Below are 20,764 nucleotides of genomic sequence, written 5' to 3' on the forward strand. Positions count from 1 at the left end.
TTTTTTTTTTTTTGTACCAGGGATCAAACTCAAGGCTTTGCACTTGCAAGGCAAGTGTGGCACCACTGAGCTACCCCCCCCAGTCCAAAATAGCTATATTCTGTACCAAAATGCACATTTAAATGAACTTCAGTGGTGATTTGTGTATTGGGAGGACATTTTAATATTTTATTCTTCTTAATCCTACAGAATGTAATTCCTCATGTGCCCAAAATATTTACATTTTTATTTTGAAACAATCACTATCTCTTGAAATTTCACCTTGTATCTTACCTTTCCTTTTGAGAAGTTTGCCCCAGAGATGGCTACTGCCACTGAATTCCTATGTATTTACTGTCCCTATTATTATTTGATAATTACTACATTGTCTTGTACTGGAAATAGCCTTCACTGTGCTTTTATTTTATCTTCTCTTACTGTATGATACATTACCACTGAGTAATCACATAATTTCCTTTTATAAACCCATCTTGTACTTATATATCATCACTTGCTGTAATTGCTTTATGAATTTATGAAACAATTATTTCCTTCTGTTTTCAAATACAGTTTTGAATTCATAGAACACTCTTGAAATCTTTTCTCTCTTCAAGGTTTTGCAAATATTATAAATTCATTGAAGAGCATTTGTACAGTTTGATAAATGTTATTTTTCTATTTTTTGAGAGAAGTGTTTAATCTTGAAATTAGGAAAAGTTGCACACAAATAAACCATGAACTTTGCTTTTATTGGATTGTCATATTAAAGGAATATATGAATCAATTAGTGAGTTTATAGATATTTCTATCAGCTCCAATTATATGTCTTGCATTATGTTAATTAGACTCTGATCCCATAATCTTAGTACAATCCATCTTTATAACAGGAAGGAAGGAAAGGAGGAAGGAAGAAAGGAAGGAAGGAAGGAAGGGGAGGGTAGGGGTTGAGGAGAGGAGGGAGGGATTTTTATAAATTGCCTCCATGAGGTGTATGATCTTCGAAGAATTAACAAGCTATCCCAAAGTCTAAATGGAACAACTTTAAATTGGAAGACATTTGGAGTCCATGATTTTGTGAATTTTGTATTGCTAGAAACATTTCTCAACAAATGACCTACAAAAGACACAGCGCAAGAAACATCCGTCATGCTCTTCTGTGTGCCGTGACATCAGGTTACACCTTTCAGTTAATTTAAGGTTTAAAGGGTTAATATTATGTGTCTCAAAGGGCAAAAAAAAAAAAAAAAAAAAGTATTAGCTGGTATTCTGGGAATTAGAAAAACAGTGTCTGTACCTTCCTTTATGATAGATTTATAATTATTTATTCCCATCAGCATACCTGTATGCAAGCCAAAGTTAAAACATTTTTCAGAAATTTAAGATTTATTAATAGAATTTTATTGCCCAACAGAAGGTAGCTTTTTATAATAAAGAATTCTAGTAGAAACTATATTAAAGACATCTTCCATGCTCATAAAATTTGTGCTCTATGTCTCCAGAGAATTACATTGTTGACTCTTGTCAGATTTATTGGAGTCATTTATCTATAGGAGCCTGACATTAGCACTATATGTACTTTACATGTTTCTCTGTTTGGACTTCCATTTAATTCATCTCACTGCTGACTCAGAGTCACTGTAGTCTTTCCAAAGCCCATGAAGAAACTCACTTACCTGACTGGTTATTTACGGATTAGTACAGCTTCCTTTGTGGATGCTTCTTCTTCTTCTTTTTTTTTTTTTTTTTTTTGATATTTTAGTAGCTACCACAAATATTCATTGCATAGCACAGAATGACAGATGTGTAATCATTTTAAATAAATTAACATCCAAAATGTTTCTGTGCCCCTTAATTTTTTCCAAGCTTTTCCTCTTTCTCTCCTAAAATTGACATTTTAATCTGTGAAATATATGTGGATCTAACGGCACTATTTCTCATTTTATTTATCAGTTCAAATATAAGTTCTGCCATAACTGACCACAAGAACAATGGAAGCCTCATCTTGCTAGGTTAAGCATGAAAATGAATTTTGATTATAAGATGACAAACTCTGCCTTTGGACTTGTAGGATCATATAAGATTGGTGAAACTAGTAGGGATTTTGTTTATATTTTGTGAGAATACCGTGAGTCGCAGTCAGAATGAGAAGCAGGAGGTTGTCCCTGTGCATCTTTGATTAAAATGAATGACACAGTAAACCGAATTTCGTTTTCATAGCCAGGGCTACTTGACCTACAGGTTTTAACGTTTTGTTAAGCAACATTTTTATGGTAATATTTGTTAAAATCAACTCTTATGGAAGAGATTGTATGAATACCAGGCTTTTATTTCCTACTTTTTAAAAAATACTGTGTCATTTGTACAAAGCATCACTCTATATATTCAGATCAATAAAGAAAAAAAAACTGGAACATTTTAACAAGATGTGGAAGATTATAATGCAGTAATGAATAAGTATATCTACTCTCCCATGAGTATCACTCTTTGACCCAGTTTAATTTTCTGTTTGAAATTAAACAGTATATCATGTGACTCATATCTTATGAATGAATGAAAGCAATCATTTGAAAAGGTAAGTCTTCTTTACAATATTCCTTCTTTAGTTACCATTGGACAAATATAGATTTTTGTACTGTTTCATTACATTAAAAATACACAGTTTTATATCACTAACTATATATCCTAGAAAATCATATTCTATGATTTGGCTTCATTTCTTTTGTATTGAGCAATGTTGGAAAGTAATTTTATAAAATTTCTAGTGTTATATACATTCATGAATTTTATTGTACTAACAAAACTTCGGCAACCTAATGAAATAAAATTTTATATTGAAATTGGTAGTATCTTGCTAAATATAGCAGACTATAATTTTGCAATTAGGAAAAACAAATTCAAGTTGAAGCTTCAGTGTCAGTTTCTGTTGTTGAAAGTGGAGGCATTCTGTAGTGGTAGCAGCCAGATCAGCCTTCGCAAGTAGCAGCCCATGATGATGATTCTATACAGAGCTGCTTTTTCTGCCCATTGGGAAATGACAAGGACTTTTGTGGAAGATTTTGACTGGTATTCATAGAATGATCAGTCTATCTATTTGATTAGTAGCCCCCCCCTTGCTGAATTTAGAAGTTGGTGAAAATGTGTATGGGATACATATATCATCACATTTTTTTTGCATACAGAGATGATATCTGTCTTTGTTTAAGTTCCCTAAATTTCTTTGTCACCAGTGTTCCAATCACGTACTAAGTCCTCAACTATCCATCCAAATCATCAGTGACAGATCATAGCTGGGGTGCAATTATATAAGCACCTGGCAATTTCTCCTTCCAAGCAAAGTATACACTATGCTTTGCTTAGACTTCTTCACACTGAAAGATTTGTCTCCAGTGATTCTCCAGAGAGGGGCTGTAGTGTACACACATCTGGTGATTCCAATTCAAGCAATGGAGTGAATTCTCCCTCCTTCATTTTTTTCTGTTCTTCTTTGGCCATCAGCTGATTGGATGGTGCTATTTCATGTTAGTGCAGATGATCATCATTACTCATTTGACAAATTCAAATGATAACCTCTCATGAAAACACTCTCAAAAACCCTGAAAATAAAGTTATACCAGCTATCTGTGTACTTTTTGGCTCAGGCCAGTATACTTATAAAATCAGCTACCAAATCCATTATTAAAAAGCTTTTGAAGATTCCGGACACAATGTAATCTCATCTATTATGAGATGTCAATCATTATTGAGATAAGGCAATGGCATGCTGTCCAGATTAAAATATACCTCTAAGTCTGTTATTAATCCACACAATTGTGCTTCTTCCAAGATTGAAAGAATTAAATTTTTATAGATCCATATGATATTCAACATTAATAGATGTTGCATAAAAGCAAAACCTTATAAGCATTGTTACATGAAAATAGTCTAAATCAGATTGTCTAATAGAGCATTTTGCTTTAATTCAAATACTCTGTGTGTTTCTGATTTCATTGTTGGTACTATGTGTCTCTTCAATGATTGAAAAGTTATCTAGATTTACATTTAGGAATTGAGTTTTAAATTATATTTAAGTTTAAAGATATATAGCTACATATAACTGATGGGTATTATACTACAGTTTTAGATGATTATTTTGTCATTTATTATAATCATTACTTATCTACACTATTAGTGGGTTCTAGAGTGTCATTGCTGTTTCTTGAGGATTCAGTCATACAATTTGCTAACTAGCAGCTCAATAATTTAATTATTTTTTTCTCAGATATCTTCAGATACTTTAGTGTCCCTGCCCTACATATTAATATTAAGAAAATGTAAAATTTAATATTTTAGAAGAATCATCTTATGTTTATAATATATCTTATTATCTTTCACTAATATAAAATGATCTAATTATAAGAAAACAAATATCCAGTAGTGAAATAAATAGGCTAGAGAAATTGTATTCACAGTAGTACAGAACACACTAATCTTCAAGTTGCTCTAAAAATGTTATAAAAACTCTACAGAAAATTGGAATGGAGGGTATTTTTCCCAACCATTAAAAGACATTAACGACAAACTAACAACCAACATAAAAAAACTAAAAGCTTTCACTCTAAAGTTACAGGACAAGGATCCCCCTTTTCACCACTCCTGTTCAATATAGTCTTCAGAACATTGGCCAGAGCAATTAAAAAGTAGAAAGAAATAAAAGGATATGGACAGTAAAGCAAGAAATTAAATTGTCATCAGTTCCTGAAGACATGATTCTCTACAGAAATCACAAAAACTCCAGCAAAAGACTTCAAGAATTAATATCTAAATTCAGTTGCATAGTAGGTTGCAAAGTCAACACTCAAAAGTCAATAGCATTCCTCCACACCAATAACAAAATCACTGAGAGAGGAATTAGGGAAATAAAAAATGACACCTTGTACAATCGAATCAAGAAAAATGAAATACTTAGAAATTAAACTAATGGAGGAAGTGGAAGACCTCCACAATGGTGGTTATAATACTCTGACAAAAGAGATCAAAAGGCATATGAGAAAATAGAAAGCTATGCCCTGTTCCTGGATAGGCAGAACCAATGTAATGATAATGGCCATACTTCCAAAACTGTTACACAGATTTAATGCAGTCCCAGTCAAAATACCAACAGTATTCTTTACAGACCTAGAGAAAAAAATACTAAAACATATATAGAACTAGAAAAGACCTAGACTAGGAAAAGCTCTTCTGGGCAACAATGGGAAGGTAGGGAGCATCTTAACCCTGACTTCAAGTTGTACTACACAGGTACAGTGATGGAAGCACCATAGAATTGTGAAAAACAACAACAACAACAAAACAGACTTGTGGATCAATGGAACAGAGTAGAAGATAGAGAAGATGGAGAAACAACTCCAGACACACTCACCTACCTTATCTTTGACAATGGGATCAAAAACCTTCACTGTAGGAAGCACAGCATGTTTTACAAATGGTGTTGGGAAAACTGCCTTTCCACTTGCTAAATATTGTACCTAGACACATATCTTCACCATGTCCTAATCTAATATCAAAATGGATCAAAAATCTAAATAATAAAATGAAATACTTCAGCTGCTGAAGATAGAATAGGTAAAACACTTGAAGACATAGTTGTAGGCAAAGACTTTCTGAAGAAATCTCCAGTTTCACAAGAAATAGTACCAAGAAACAACATAAATCGTACAAAATTAAAAGCCATCTGCACACCAAAGGAAACTACCAAGAAAGTGGAGAGGCAATCTACAGAATGGAAATAAAATTGTCAGCTGCTTCTCATACACAGGATTAATATCTAGAATATATAAGATACTCAAATAATTAAACACCCCCAAACTTATGGACCCAATTTTTAAAATGTTATCCAAGGGCCTGGGATTTAGCTCAGTGGTGTCCCATCTGCCTGCCCAGTGCAAGGTCCTGAGTTTGATTCCCAGTACCAAAAATACAAAATGCTATCTGAAATGAATGGGTACTTTTCACATGAAAGACATACAAGGGGCCAATAAATACATGAAAAAATGCTCAACATCTCTAGGCATTTGAGAAATGCAAATTTAAAACAATGTTGATATTCCATCTCATGTCAGAAAGAATGGCTATTATCATGAAATCAAGAAATAAATTCTGGTAAGGTGGTGGGGAGTGTTCTCCATTTTTGGTAGAAATATAAACTGGTAGAAATGCTATGGAACTTAGTATGGAAATTCCCCCTCAAAATGAGACTAGAGGTTCTATTATTCCCATCTATTCCCCGTACTAGGATTCTTCCCCCAAAAGTTAAAGACACCATAACAGACATATGCACACCCATGTTTATAGCAGCATAATTTATAATAGTTAAATCTTGAAAACAGCCCATATGCCCATCAACAGATGAATGGATTTTTTAAAATGTGGTATTTACATACAATGGGGAACTACTTGACTATGAATACTGATAAACTTGAACATTTTTAGATAAATAGATGTACCTCAAGATCATAATCTTAAGTGAAATAAATTAGACACAGAAGTTTAAACATTAGATTTTTCCCCTTGTGTAAGGAGAAAAGTGAAGGATAGATATTAAGCAGTAGGAAGAATTTCTTTAAATGGTAAGAGGAACTAGAGATAAGGAAACAGGAGGAAAGGATGAGAAAAGGGATTTAAAGAAAAAATTTAAGAAAATCAAAATAGAGCTTTTATAAATGATGAGGGGAAGAAGGATTGGAGGGAAGGGTAGAGAAGGGAACAAAAAAAATAATTAAGATGTGTTGTGTAAATGAACAAATCCTCCATGATGAATATCATCCATGTGTACTGCAAACATGTACTAAAATAAATTTTAAATAAATTTTAAAATGTTTTAAATGATGGTTAAATAAAACTGAATATTTTAGGGGATATTTTATTTTCACATTTCTTTTTTAAAATTTGGATTTTAGAAGATGTTTCCAATCCATAGTGTTCTTATGTTTACATCTTAGGGAGTAGGTACACTTAGTTAACCTATCTTATTACTTTTTGTTCCCCTCTCTCTCCTCTTCCTCCAGCTCTAGATCTCCTTTCCATTTGCTAAAGATCTGTGTGCCTGTTTCCTATTGACTATCTTTTACCTTTTTATTATTTATACTTTGGATTTCTCATATAAAAGATATTATGCAAAATGTAAGCTTCTGTATCTGATTTATTTTACTTAACATTATTGTTTTAAGGTGCATTCTTTTCCCTACCGATGAATCAAATGTATCATTCTTTACAACAGGGTACTACACCACATAAACGCAGCACACTTTCTTTATTCATTCATCTGTTATTATATAAGGTGCTTCTGATATTTTATTAGCATAAGTAGAGTTGTGGTAAAAATGGGTACTCACTGTGTCACGATAACATGGTGTCTCTAACTCTTTCAGAAAGATAACTAAAGGGAATGTCTGAGTTGATGGAATTTCTAGGTTCATTTTTTTTGTGGAATATCCACACTGATTTCCGTCATGGTTGTACTAGTTTATATTTCTAGCAACAATGTAGAAGTTGCCTTTTTCCACCAAAGACTTACAAGCATTTGTAATTGTTTCATATGTTGATGATAGTAATTCATTGTGGAGTAACATGGAATGTCAGTGTTTTAATTTGCATTTCTCTGGTGTCCAGAGAGATTGAGAGTTTTTTTTTCATGTATTTATTTGCCATTTATAGTTCTTCTGAAAAAAGTCCATTCATTTCAGGTGCCCATTCTATGATTGAGTCTTTCAGGCAGTTCTGCTTTTTTGTTGTTGTTGTTGTTGTTTTTTTTGTGTGTGTGTGGTTACCTGGGATTCAACTTGCGAGGCAGGCAGTAGAACCACTGAGCTAAATCCCGGGCCCTTTTTTGTGATTCTTAAAAATTCTAAATACTAGGTCTTTGAGCTAAATCCCAGGCCTTTTTTTGGGATTCTTAAAAATTCTAAATACTAAGTCTTTGCCACAGGAGTAATTTAAAATTGTTCTTCCCATTCGATAGGTTGTTTCCAGTCTGTTGATTGTGTTTCCTTTGTTGTGTGGAAGCTTTTAATTTGATATAATTCCATTTGATGATTTTTGATATTTTTTGTGCCAGAAATCGAACTCAGGCCCTTGGGCTTCTGAAGCAGGCAGAGAAACCACTGAACCAAATCCCAGTCCCATTTGATGATTCTTGATGCAATTTCTTGGGCAATTATTTTTCTATTTTTCACTTTTAAACACAACAGAAAACACCCACATGTTGTTTGCAGTAAACTTGGATTTTTATAAATGTATGTGAAATTCAGTAAATATTTTTAAGGAAACAGGAGGACCTACATTCCAGACTTTCATCATTGCCTATTTAAGTAGCATTAGCATGCGGACCACAAATGCATTAAAAAAATCATGTCCCGAACTGCAAGTTAAATTTGCCTTACTAGATCTATTAAAGAATGACACTTAATATCAACTTCAATAAAGAGGTACTTTATAAAATCAGTATCGTATTAAGACCATAACTTAATGGGCTAATTAATAATGTGAAATAGGAAGAAAAGGGCTAAATGTATAGGGAAAGTGGAAAGGGTAGGGGAAAGGGAATAAGGGAAAAGAAAAAAATGAGAAAATGAAAAAATGGAAATAAAGTGTTTGCAAATGGGGAGGGAAGGAGGGGGTGAAGGGAGGGCAGGGACAAGGGGGAAAAAATGAGAGCCAAGACCTGTCATGTGAAGGTACAGGATCCTAGTAATGAATGTAGCTGTATTGTATACCTAGATTGTACCAAAGAACTCAATAAAAAGAAGGGGAAAAAAAGACCATAACTACTTTTTCTGGTAGAAAAATTTAGGAATTTTTATGTCAGAAACAGCTTGAAGAATAGCAGTATAGTATTTTGTAAAACATGTTTCAATTTGTATTTGGCAGATATATTCTCAAGAACAGACTGAGATTACAAATGTTAGGAGAAGAACTCAGAAGTTATGTTCCTATGCGTTTGCATCTTCCAAAGGATGCGTGGTGTCTGCACAACAGACCCCTAGTTCTTCCTCCTCCTATTGCTGCTCCCCCACATCTTCTCCACCTCCTCCTTTTGCTTCTTTCTCGTTACTAAATCATTTGATGAAGGTACTGTATTACAGGTCTCTTATGGTCAAATTCAAACTCCATTTAGTGGACATGAGATAAAAAATCCATCCCTCATAGTGAGGAAAATTGAACTTCAATTCATGGATACGTGAATATCAAATTATTGTGGCTAAGCATGAAGACAGCACAGACGCAACACATTAGGGAAATGTTTGGGGCTATGCATTTATTCTACTGCTTCTTCATATTTTGCCCACTGAGTTAGCATTAACTAAGTTATCTCACATATAGAAATTTCTACTGTGATAGTGATTTTTAGTTTGGCTCTTTATTCCTTCCCTTTCTTATTGGATTTCTACTGTAAGACAGAATTGTTCCACATTCCCCATTTATTTATTGAATTATTTATACCAGTAAGGCTGCAGAATATATATCTTACAATTAGGATTAGTATTACATTATTTTGTGCTCAAATCATTTCATTTTCAGCCATTGAGAGCTCTTTCCAGTTTATTTGTGTTTCCTTATGACATAGACCCCTTCTTTTCTCTATTTTTTTTTGTTGTTTTTAAGCACCTCTCTACATTTGTGGCAATATGATTTCTTTCAGACTTTACTTGCATTTTCTCAAGAATAAGCCATTTCTCAAAAAGATTAATTTTTTTATACCAGGGATTGAACTCAGATCCTTGCACTTGCAAGGCAAGCACATTTCCACTCTGCATTTTAACATCCTCATTATCAGTGAAATTACAAATGTCAGTTGATTTCCCTTGTATGCAAATACAAGAACTTGTATTAATTAAAAGCAAAATAAATGAAAATAGTGTATTAGGACAATAGTTCTTAGTTTCCAATTTCTCCTTAGATTTTCTTAGTAGTGTGAGTAATGAAAAAGAAGCAATTAGTTCAGTTATAATATGTTAATAAAATATTATGCCTATCACTGCTGTACACTGAATCATCGAAACGAGCATGTGTACTTCAGTAAGATTATCATTTGTAGTTCTGTGAAATGATAAAATAATTGGAGAGAAAAAGGATGGAAAGAGAGTTTGAAATAAGAATCCTATGCATATTGAGTCAGGACTCAGGACATAGACCTTCTACTGGAGCTGAGGCTCGCATGACAACGAGGATATAGTCACTGTCCTTCAAGACCTACAGAGACAGGGAAGCCACCTCACTAACCTGGCTCAGTTTAGTGTTATCAGTTGGAAAAGTGAGCAACAGAAGGATTTGTGCCACTCTGAAAGGGGGCAGTGTGAATTCATCCCCAGCTACAGTGAAAAATGCACAAAAGTCCAGATCTCTTGATTTTCATAAGCAACCAAGAAAGGTTTATTATAAACCCCCTAATTAACATTCTTTGCATTATTATTAAATCAAAAGAACCCATGCCTGTGACCTTGCTTTGGACTAGGGGTGTCATTTTACCACTTTCCTTGCAACATTTCTTCCCAGCATCCAAAAATTTCCTCTACAAATTGTATACATTTAAAGCTTATGAGGTTAATTCTGCAAGGGATAAACTTGCTGAGAATTTTCAATGAAGACATAAATTGCTCAGATGGTCCTTAAATAAAACCTTAGCAAATTAACATGCATTGCAATGAAACCTTCTTGAAATTTTCTGATGTGGTGAGCATAAGTTTCTATCAGTAAAATGGTCATGATGAAATCAAAGAAAAGGCTAAAGAAGTGAAAGCATTCAACCATGGAATATAATTTCTGCAAGGGATCTAGAGTTATGCCTTCAATTATGTAGTCATGAAAATTGTAGAAATACACCTTTTGATTGATAAAAATCTGACATGACAAGTTCCTCATATGTCATTAAGATAACATAATAAATGTTAAAATTCTGAGATATAGGTGAATGTTAAATCATCTGACTACTAAGAAAATTGATAGGCAATGTTATCTTATATAAACCTTGTGTGAATCTCTTATAAACGTGTAGATATTAACAGACCCTTAAAGATTCATATCCTGGTGTGTTTAATATCATTGGGAAAATCTTTCCCAGGCCTGTAAAAGGAGAGCAATGTAAAAAATAATATAGCTATTCTTTATGGAGAGAGTAGCAGAGTGAACTCTGGATATTATATCCCTACCTATATCTATTTCTAACTATATAATTTAGAAAGGTGGCATATTAGAATGTTCTGAACAAATTGTAGTTCTTATGTTACCTTAAAGTGTGCTCATATGCATGATTACAAATATATTTAGTTTACTAATTCATAATTTTAAAATTTCAAAATAATCAAAATAGTATGAGAAAACTAGTGAAGTACAGATTTAGTAATGCTTTATATAAATGTGTGTGTACATATGCATGTATGTGTTTGTGTAAAACCATTAAGATCCTCCATATTGCTAAGAAAAATTTAAATCATCCTTCTTCTGCTTAAGAGCCTTTAGGTATACCTATAGTTTATACTACAGTGGTTCAGTAGACAAATATCTGAAAACATCTACACTGGAACAGTCTGTGTATGCTTAAATACAACATGTTATAGATGTTGAAAATTTATGTTTACTGAGGTTATTTTAATAGTTGCATTCATAAGAATTCACCTAATAAAAAACATGTACTATAAATGATTTGTCATAGATAAATTAATTGCATTCAATAAAATCTCTTAGTTTAATGAGCTTAATGCCCTGACAGGTCAGTGCTTAATAGAGAAAATTTGATGCAATTTTATGTAAGCACCTACTATTTGTAGTTGCTGAAAATAATCAGATTCTGTGATTAGAAATATTTTCCCCTGGGCTGACAACAATAATGAAATTTCTTTGCATCACTATACCCACAGAGCTAATGAGAACTGTAATAAACCATCATGGGTGTGTGTATTTTGGCATTGGGACACTGTATTTAACACCTTTCAAAGTTTCATAAACACTAATTATTGTGGTAATGGCATTACATACTTCTTAAAAGAAGTATTTAACCATCTCCAACCTTCTTACACATATTTGAAGACAGAATTCATTTTGTTTCCTGCATCTCCAGCAGCACTGTGAAGCTATTGACTCCTAAGGTGTTGATTTCAGAACATCTATATCTTATTGCTTGAATTTCAAATGAATCCTTTTCTCCAGAAATTTAAAAAGCTTTCACTTACATGATGAAACAGGAGGTAGAATAATCAAGAAATATAGAAGAAGAATGTGTTGAGTGTCAACTTCTGGATTTACATTGCATTACAAGAAAGATAACTATTCGCATTATATGATTTAAATTTCAGAGATTCTTAGCAGAACTATGTGGTGCAGTGTATTATCATATAAATTTGTGCAATGAAAATATGAGATGGATTTCTATTATTTAGAGTCAGCTCCACTTTATAAATCCTTGAGACGTAAACTGGCTAACAAATACCTGTGCCTTAACACTCCTCTCAAGAGGACTGAAAAATGACAAAATAGAATGTGGCAGCAAATCACAGTCACTCTGGGACCTAGAATTTAGGTGCTTGAAAAACAACTGCATTTAAGAGAAAGAGAAAGTTTCTGAGGAGAAAGAGGAAAACTGGAAATCATGGATAAAAGCAAGACAACTCAGAGAAAGAAAAAAAAGGACAATGCAGTCTGGAAAATTAACTAGGGCTAGGGGTTGGGGAGGGGAACCTGATTGCCCAAACAAGAGGTAAAACCAGAGAAATCTGGCAGCCCCAGAAATAAACAACAGACCAGAATTCTCAGGGAAAACCCATTATTACTGTGACTTGCAAATACAGTGTGGGGTTTAACTCTGAAAGTAGCTCCAACTGAAACATGACAAAATAGAATGTGGCAGCAAATCACAGTCACTCTGGGACCTAGAATTTAGGTGCTTGAAAAACAACTGCATTTAAGAGAAAGAGAAAGTTTCTGAGGAGAAAGAGGAAAACTGGAAATCATGGATAAAAGCAAGACAACTCAGAGAAAGAAAAAAAAGGACAATGCAGTCTGGAAAATTAACTAGGGCTAGGGGTTGGGGAGGGGAACCTGATTGCCCAAACAAGAGGTAAAACCAGAGAAATCTGGCAGCCCCAGAAATAAACAACAGACCAGAATTCTCAGGGAAAACCCATTATTACTGTGACTTGCAAATACAGTGTGGGGTTTAACTCTGAAAGTAGCTCCTTCCACAAGTCTTTCTACTTTTGGAGAGAAAATCTACTGAAGTGTGCATCATATTTTAGGAGTGGTATAATCATTTTAAAAAGGGCTTTATGGTTTAAAACTAAAGTACACTGGAAATTAAAAGTCACAGCATAACTATATTTCAGTCTCTCTGAGATCACCCTACTGTGTTTAGTGGATATAAGATAACAACAAGAAACTGTCAAAGAGAGGAGAAGGACTAGTCACAGCCCTCGAGAAGTTTAAATAGCAGGAACCTCAGGTTGTAGAGCACCCAGTGATTGGTAACACCACCTTTTGTGATGAGGAGCCAGGGCTACACATGTGGTTTTCTGGAGGACTGAGTGTAAAAGTGATGGGATTTCTTACTTCATTTTGCTGCCTCTTTCCAGCACAGAACTTAGTGGACTGTTGGCTTTCCCCACCCATCTGCATGGTTAGGAATATGCGTGACAAGAAGTAAACCTACCTATATTACATAAGGTTAAAATACCATGACTACAGGAAAAACAAAAACAAACATACAAAAAACCATTCAAAATGGAATATGACTTAGCCATAAAGAATGAGAAAGTAGAGTCATTCACAGGAAAATGGATGCATATTGAGGTCATACTCCTTAAGTGAAATAAATAGGTCACATGTGTAAATACCAAATAGTTTCTCTGGTGTGAAAAACTAAAAGTGTAAATAAGACCCAAATGGTCTTAGACAATGTGAAATAGAAGAAAAGGGCTAAAGATGTAGGGGGAAGTGAAAAGGGTAAGGCAAAGGAAATAAGGGAAAAGGAAAAATATGAAAAAATGGAAACAAAGTTTTTATAACTAGGGAAGGGAGGATGGAGTGAAGGGAGGGAGGGGTATGGGGAAAAATGAGAACGAAGATAAGTCATGTAAAGGTACAAGATCCCAATGATGAATATAACTGCACTGTATACCTAAAATGCACCAATAAACTCAAAGAGACAAAAAAAATAAATAAAAAGCTTCAAGGGAGAACTGCCAAGTCACTCATACAGACAAACCCATCAGAATAAATTTAGACTTCTCTACAGAATGCTAAAGTTTAGAATGGCACTGAAAGATGTATTTCAATCCGTGAAAGAAAATAAAAGTCAAGATAGATCACTGTATGCAGTAAAGCTGATCCTCAAAACTGAAGCAGAAATTTTAAAACTCCCAAGATAATCAGAAATTTAAAACTCAGTGACAATTAATAATACTGTTTACACAAAAATGAAAGACTCCTGAGCATGGGAGAAGAAGGATAGTGAGGTTTTTCAGAATTACTAAAAATACCAAACATTAGAAAAATAAGGAAAGAACAGGAGTTTGATATACCATTCTATAATACATTTAAAATCAAATAGTATTAATTATTTCATTAAAAGACACATTCTAACATACTGGATGAAAAATAAAACCCAACTCATTGGTGCTTACAAGAAGCACATCTCATTAGCAAGGACATACACAAATGGAAAATTTAAGGATGGAAAGTAACATCCCGTGTGAAAGGAACCTGAAAGCAAGCACAGTTATCTCTACTCACATTTGACGAAGTATATTTTAAGTCAAAACTAGAGAGATGAAACAAAGAAGACCACACATAGTGATTAAGGTAATGATTCACTGAAAAGATATAGCAATTGTTAAAATATATGAACTAAACATGATGTACCCAAACAGATAGAAGAAGCACCACTAAACATATGAGGACACTTGGTTCGCAATACAATAATAGCAGGTAACTTTGTGCTCCACACTTACAAATAGACACGTCATCCAGACAAAAAAAAAATGTTTAAAAAAATCATAGTTAAACTACAAAACAAAACAAATTGACTTAATAGCTATTTACAGAACATCCTATCAAACAAACACATATTTCTTCTCAAAAACTCATGGAATGCTCTCCACAATAGATGCTATTTTAGGACATAAAACAAGCCTTAAGAGATAAAAATTTGAAATCATTTCTTGCATCTTACTAGATCATAATGAAACAAAACTATAAATCAACATCATAAAGAGAAACCATAGAAATAACACATGCCCATGGAGATTATACAATTCACATTTAAATTTTCAGTGAGTTATTGATGAAATCAGGGAGACATTTTTTATTCCTAAAGTGAAATAAAAATAAAAATAAAAATAAAATGTACCAGCATTATTGAGATAAAAAGGCAGTTCTAAGAGGAAAGTTAGTTTTAAGTACCTATATCAAAAAATCTGACATATATCAGTATTCTGATGATGCAGCTCAAGATCTTAGAAAAACAAGGGCAAACCAAAATCAAACCCAACAAAAACAAAGAAACAATAAAGGTGATAGCACAAATTAATGAGCTAGAGGACAAATAGAAGGATACACAGGATTAATGATCCAGAGTGGTATAAAGAATTAATTCTTTGAACAGAAAACAAGATTAATAAACCCATTGTCAAACCAAAAAGGATAGAAGACCCAAATGAATACAATTGGCGATGGCAAAGGGAATGTTAAGACAGACTTCACTGAAATCAAGAGGATTATTGGGGACTGCATGAAAAGCCTATATACTAATTGGAGAATGTTGAGGAATTGGTTAAATATCTACACACACACTACATGCTAAAACTTAACCAAGAAGATATTAAAAACCCAAACACATCAATGACAGTCAAAGCAATTAAAGTAATAATAAAGTTTCACAACAAAGAAATGCTCAAGGCTGAGTGGGATCACTGCTAGATTTTGCAAAACTTTTAAAAACAACTAAAATCAGTGCTCTTCAATTAAACCCATGAAATAGAAGAGGAGCAAACACTTCTGAACTCATTAAATAAGGTCAAAATCTTTGATGAGAAAACCAGAAAAGGAAACAACAGCAACAACAACAACAACACTGCACAACAACATTCATCCTTGCTGAATATGCATTCAAAAATTAACAGTGAAATATTGAATTCAACAACACACTAAAATCATCATACATTATGATCAACTTTGATGCATCCAGAAACGCAAAGATGATTCAACATATATAAACCAATAAATGTAATATATGACATAATGAGGACAAAAATCATATAGTCATTTCAAAGTTGTATATCCCTTTATGTTAAAAGCCTTGAAAAACTAGGTAATGAAGGATCCTTCTTCAACATAGTAAGAACCATAAAAGACAAAATCACAGCCAATATCATTTCTTCTAAAATGAGGGAAAGGGGAAGGATATTCACTCATCACTCTAAATTCAGTATAGTTCTTGATACTTTTCCTAGAGCAATTAAGTAATAGAAAATAATAAATAGGATTTAAATGGGAAAGTCAATAGTCAAATTATCTTTATTTGCATATGGTACGATTCTGTACTTAGAAGACCGAAAATATTGTACCAAAAGACCTTTAGAACTGATAAATAAATTCTCCAAAGTGGCTTGATATGAAATCAACATTAAAGATAAATACTTTTAATTTTTTATTAGTACATACTGGTAGTAAATAATGATTTCATTCCTTGTGGGGAGTTAGTAAATGTACCTAACAAATCTCAATTCTTCTTTTCCCTTTCCTCTTTCTTCTCTCGCGCTCCCTGCATCTCTTGGTCCCCATTTACAAAAGATCTATCAGCCTATTTCCTAGTATCTATCTTTAGCAATTTACTTTTCAATCTACCAATAATAAATGAGTTGAGAAAGAAATCAGGAAAACAATTTCATTCACAATGGCTTTAAAAAACCAAAATACCTAGAAACCAATCTAACAAAGGAGGTGAAATCCCCCTCCAATGAATATTTTAGAATACTGTTAAAATAAATTAAGACACTGAAAGATTGAAACATCATACCTGTTCATGGAAAGACAGAATTAATATTGTCAAAATTGCCAAATGACTGAAGAGATCTACAAATTCATTGCAATCCATATTAAAATACCATTGACGTTCCTCATAGAAGTAGAAAAAAATGATGCTAAAATTCACATGAAAACAAGGAAGAACGCAGAATAGCCAAACCAATTGTAAGAAAAATAGCATAAGTAAAGATATCACCAATACCTGTTTTCTTTTGTTGTGCAGAAGCTTTTTAATAAGAAGAGATCCCACTTGTTGATTCTTTGTGATAGTTCACAAGCAACTGAGCTTTTGTTCATGAAGTCTTTTCAACTATGCAGATGTCTTCAAGAGTTTTACCTAACCTCTCTTCTAGCTGGTTTAGTGTTTCTGTTTTAATGTTTAGATGTTTAATCCATTTTGATTTTAGTTTAATGCATGACAAGAGATATAGGTCTAGTTTTAATTTTTAGCAAGTTGAAATCCAGTTTTTACAGAACCATTTATTATCATATGTGATGCAAAAGCAAGCATATCCAGCACCATTTATTAAAGAGGCTATGGGCCGGGGATTTAGCTCAGTGGTTCGGTGGCCTGCCTTGCAAGTGCAAGGACCCGAGTTCAATCCCAGGTACAAAAAAAAAAAAAAAAAGGCTATCTTTCCTCCAATGTTAATTGTTTGGTTCCTTTGTCAAAGATGATTTGGCTGAGTGTGTCTGGAGTTGTTTCTGCATCTTCTAATCTGTTGCACTGGTCCTCAGGTCTGTGTCTTTGCCAGTACCATGCTGTTTTTGTCACTGTAGTTTTGTAGTATAGTTTCAAGTTGGAGATTGTGATACCCTCTACCTTGTCCTACAGATGGGATCTGGGTGGGCCTCTGGCTGTTGCTTGTGTGCCTGTGCAGCTCTTTTCACAGTGGGGTCCTGGCTGAGATCTGTGCAGCTTCTCACAGCTCTGGTCTATGTGGGCTTCTCCTTGGGATGTGCCTTTTTCATTTCTAATTACATTGATTTGGATCCTTCTCTTTTTTTTTTTGGTAAGAATGGCTAATGCCTAAGGGTTTGTCTGCTTATTTATTCTTCCAAATAACTAGGTTTTTTTCTCATTGATACCTTGTATAATTTCTTTAGTCTTAATTCAATTAATTTCTGCTCTGATTTTTATAATTTCCTTCCTTATTTGGGTTTGTATTTTCCTTCTTTCTCTAGGATCTTGAGGTACATCATTATACTCCCCCAAATAAAGGACCCAATCAAACAGCAGGGAATTGAAATGAATGAACATTTCTCAGAAGAAGGATAAATACCCAATAGATACATAAAAGTTCAACATTGTTTTTTATTAGAGAAATGCAAACTGAAACATCACTGTGATTCTCTATTACCCCAGAAAGAATGTACATCTTCAAGAAGTCAGAAAATAACAAATGTTATGCTGTTAGTGGGGATATAATCTAGTACAACCATTATGGAAATCAATATGAAGAGCCCTCAACAAATAAAAACTGGAAGTTCCATTTGACTCAGTTATTCCCCTCTAGATATCATTCTCAATGTGTTAAAAACATCATACTTCACTGACATATGGGCATCCATTTTTATAGTAGCACAACTCATAGCTACATCTTGGAAGCAGACTATATATATCAACAGATGAATGGATAAAGACAATGTGATATTTATGCACAGTGGAGTACTACTGTGATAAGTTAGGATAAATTTAAGTCACTTGTAGGAAAACAGCTGCATCTTGAGATCATGATCTCAAATGAAACAACTCAGACACACAAGCTTAAATATTGCCTGGTTTCTTTTATATGAAAACATAAAATATAAATAAAAAGCAAAATCAAAGTTATATAATTCAAAGAAGATTTAGATCTGCTGCCAAAGGAAGAGTAAACAAAAGATGAGAAAAGATGGAAGGGTAATGGAGAGGGATGAACAAAAGTTTTAAGCTATGTGAGTTATGTATATGTACCAAGAAATGTAATCATTATGCACTAGAAACATATTCTGATTTAAAAAAACTGGCAAAAAGACTAAAAACAAAATAAGACATAACAGAATAAACAAACTAACAAACACAAAGAGCAATGAATGAGGGTGAAGACCTGGAATGAAAAGAATGTTTCTATACTCTGGTTGAAATGTCAATTAGTAAAGCCACTTAGTAAAAAACAAGTGAAAATCATTTTAAATAGTGAGGTATTTAAAAAAGGAAAGGTAATTTATAGATCTACTGAATTTATACACTAAACACAATATTTAGGGGAAAAATGGGCAAAATTTCTAGTTGAATGTATTTTTCTCAACCATGGCATATTTTTGACATCATATCTCCTCGCAAGAGTTTACACTTCCAATTGAATAGAGAACAAAACAACATATGACTAGAATATTTTAGCCTCTTTTCATTTGTGTGGAAGTAAAAAGTGCTATGACCTCAAATGTACAAAAGAGGGATTTCTTCTAAATTGAAAAATATGGATAAATAAGAAATGAATATCAAATCATTAGTTTATTTTTACACCTTTTAAAGTAATTACCACCAAGGACATCAACGCACATTTTGTTTTGTGTGACTGTTTCCTTTAAATTATAAATATAAAGCATAAATTATAAATACTTACATCCCCTGGTGGTATCACAGTGAAATTCCTTTCAATCATTATCAAGCAAAGTGGAACTCCTGGCAACAATTCTATCTTTTAGTTGTTTATTCTGTCACTGTGAAGGCAGCTGAACTTAACACACCATTTGTTTTTAGGAAAATTATGTTTTCTGTTCAACAAACTGGCTCAAACCCTGCCTTCCTGCTGCATTAATGTGTTTGTGTTTGCACAAAAAGCTCCATTATTGTGGTTGAATTGAATATTTCAAGTATCAAATTTTAGATATTCATAAATTGACTGAAAATCAAAACATTACATCATGTTGAGCAGGATACTGATAAAAAGATAAAATCTCTGATTCTGAAGTACTCTATTTTAAGGTTGGATGCAACAAGTTGATTTTTATGTATCAAAGCATCACATCAGTGAGAAAATGCAGGGAAATCTACAGTCCCCTGGCTGGGAAAATTTTATTCAGAACACAATAGAAATATGGTGCTCCATATTTCCAGATGTCAGAAACCATACCATGTCCTTAACTAAACTGTAAATTATAACTGTGACATGAATAGATTTTTTGGTGACAGAAACAGAATCTCATTGGTGAAAGAGTTTTCACATACTCGATCTTGTACAATGGTGCTAAGAAAAGTCATTAGTTCAAACTCCTGTAAATAATTTAAAATAAGTTAGTTTATGCTTTCCTTCATTAAATTAACACATACATCCTAAAATTATGGATGTATATAGGAAAATTACCAGGTATAAAATTAAATTAAAAACACGTGCAGTACTTGGTCTCAAGCAGATTCATATACCAACTGAGACACTTTTACAATCTGAAGGCCCTTTGAAATTTATAAACTCTAGATGACAATTTGAGGGTTTTTAAATGATTAACATCTGACCTTTTCTGTTATATAAACTCAGTTCATTAAAACTCTAGCTTATATTTTTAAATTAATGTGTTCATACTACTTTTTTAAGTGTTTATCAAGATATATTTCTTATTGTCAGTGCTTTACTGATGCTAATTTATTGTATTCTAATTGATACATTTTGAGGCCAGTCCTACTGACTTCAAAATGCAGGTGTAAAATCTAAAGTACAGACTTCACTAAGTCATTGTGGATGGTTATAAAGTC

Source organism: Fukomys damarensis, unplaced genomic scaffold, assembly GCF_012274545.1.
Source record: "Fukomys damarensis isolate Sample0158 unplaced genomic scaffold, DMR_v1.0_HiC HiC_scaffold_3, whole genome shotgun sequence".
In the NCBI taxonomy this organism is placed as follows: Eukaryota; Metazoa; Chordata; class Mammalia; order Rodentia; family Bathyergidae; genus Fukomys; species Fukomys damarensis.